The sequence below is a fragment of the Muscardinus avellanarius genome (genome assembly GCF_963383645.1).
Source record: "Muscardinus avellanarius genome assembly, chromosome: 4".
NCBI lineage: Eukaryota > Metazoa > Chordata > Mammalia > Rodentia > Gliridae > Muscardinus > Muscardinus avellanarius.
The window spans coordinates 8,122,869-8,125,393 of NC_137789.1; the positions used below are offsets into that span (position 1 = coordinate 8,122,869).

The following is a 2,525-nucleotide window of genomic DNA, read 5'->3' on the forward strand; positions in this document are numbered from 1 at the left end:
GCTTCTTAGACTCAGGTCTACTCTTCCTCCAACAGCATTCTAGGAGCTTTACAATCTGTATCCTTTGCTTACTAACATGCTAGGAACAGCCATGATCTGCCAGGCACTGCGTCTGACCCTACAGGCATAATGCAGACACCACCCAGGCTCTGCTTGGAAAGGCTGTGATGTCTAATTGTACATGATATCTTGGCTACACTACGAGGCTCAGATGTTTTGTCTGATACCAGTCTAATGCTACAAGGAAAGTAGTCTTCAGATAAGAGTAACATTTAAATCAGTAGATGTTGAATAAAGCAGATGACCCTTCATAGTGTGGTTGGGCCTCATCAAATCAGTTGAACACTTTCAAAGCAAAAGTCTATGTTTCCAAGAGGGAGAAGAAAAATCTACCTTCAGGCAATCTTTGTACTCAAGTCACAACATCAACTCTTCCCTAGGTCTCCAACCTGCCCACCTGCCTTCCTGCCCACCTGCCCTGTAGAAGTCAGACTTGCTGGCCCCCAAAATGTCATGAGCCAATTTTACAATCAATCTCTATATCCCCCTCTTTCCATGTATATCACACACACACACACACACACACACACACACACACACACACACGCATGCTCAGCTTCTCTGTAGGACTCTAATACAGGAGTTTGTGGTCAAGTGGGAAATGCACTGGCCACAATTTTGCTTTCCTTGTACTGAATTCCTCTGAAAGCATGAAAAAACAAGGGTAAGGGTGCTTTTCCCTACTAGACTTGCAAGCAAGATTTTGTGTATCTAAGATGTGTGTATTTTTCAAAGAAAAGTATCAAGGAATTTTGGAGCCCCACAAAACCCAATGTGTTTCCTAGTCTTGAACACCCTTTTAGCACTAATATTCCGTAATTTAGTGGGATGGAAAGTATTTCTGTGGTTTGTTTTGTACTCATCAACCAGAGCCTAGAAAGTCTTTGGTGATCATTCCAAAGAAAACCACCAAGGAAGGTTGAAAAGAGTCCTGAAACCTGAATCCGGTAGTTGTGGGTCCAATCTCTATCTCTTTCACTTAATCAGCTCAATGGCCCAGAAGATGGCACTTGATTTCTCTGAGACTCAGTTTCCACTGGAAAGTGGAAATCATATGCCATCCCACAGAGGGCCTGTGAATCTTCACTGAGACAGCGAATGTTACACTGACCAGCACAGGTCATAACCAACAGAGGTGCCCGGTTAGTGTCTGCCTCCTTGTGTATCTACGCAGTACACTACAGTCTTGGGGAGCCACCACCCCAGACAAGCTGACCATGGTCATACTCATGTCCTCTCAGTCATGGACATCCGAGTCCACTGACTGGGTTTGGTCTCAAAATTGTAAGGAAGAAATACAATTCATCATCTCTTTGAATCCAAAACAAATACTTTTTCTTGGAGATGCAGCTTTACTGTTCTTGTCTGTCAACTAGAGATAATCATAGCTCCACGCATGAATTGTCATGAAGCTTGAATGCAAGATTCTTACATATGCCTGCATCCCTCCTGCCTCCAGTCAGAAGAAGAAAACCGTGGCAGTTTAGGGTCTGGCTAACTGAGAGACTGGCCTTAAGGTGAGTCCAGCAGCCTCTTAGTCCCCCACATAAAACAAAATCAATAAACTTAGGCATTTCATTGTTTGCAAAGATAAATGAGATAAATTATTCACCACCTGGGCCCTCTATTAGAGATTATAAGCTTATATTATTATTATTACTTACTATTATTAACCTACATTTTTCAGGGAAAGGTGGCCAATAGACTGTTGGTAATAGGCTCTTGCTGTACATTTCCCATTTAGCCTAATTTCTTTCTTTAATATAAATTAACCATTTATTATAGGCTAAGGATGTCTCAAACGGTAGAGCTTCTACTGGTCTTTCAATTGCTTCATTCTTCTGATGGCAGACTTGACTGTGACCGCAGAAGTTGTGTTGTAGGTCCAGGCACCACCAGCCACAATTTTCATGGAGGAATCAAAGTTCCGGATCTCTATGGCCCGTCTCTTCATCTTGGTTTTGACACAGAAGGAGCAGGTATACTTGGCTGCTGGTTGATTTCAATTTTCTTCACCATCTTCTGGAGAGAGGCACCATAGTGGGTCCTGTATTTACCGATAATGCCAACCTTCTTGGTACGTTTAGCCATGTATGATGCCACCTAGGCCTGGACCCAAAGAGCTAGTCTAATTTCTTATGAATTGGCATTCTATCACCCGACACCCAAAGGGCCCTGGAAAATGCCTTCTGGACACAGACTTCTTACCTCACATCTTGGATCACAGACTTGAACAAGCAGTTAGTTCTCCTCTCTAATTCCAGATGGGACACTTAGGGTCCTAGGGGTGAAGCCACTTGCCCAGTAGCACACAGCTAGGAAGCAGTGGGAGAGTCAACCACCCCATTCATTTCTGCTTGATCTCACTGACTGCAGAGGGTCAAAAGTTTTAGATAGCAGCCAAGAAACTTGGCAAGAGTTTCCACATCAAGGGGTCATGGAGCAGAAGAAAACATGGGAATTCC

At 43.5% G+C, this 2,525-nt stretch overlaps 1 pseudogene across 1 annotated transcript; it reads right to left on the reverse strand.

Annotated features, from left to right (window-relative positions):
* Positions 1 to 1,873: 1,873 nt before the first annotated feature.
* On the reverse strand, positions 1,874 to 2,151 carry LOC308262591 (large ribosomal subunit protein eL43-like; annotated as a pseudogene). The gene has a single exon. The product of its transcript is annotated as a large ribosomal subunit protein eL43-like (transcript).
* Positions 2,152 to 2,525: the final 374 nt, after the last annotated feature.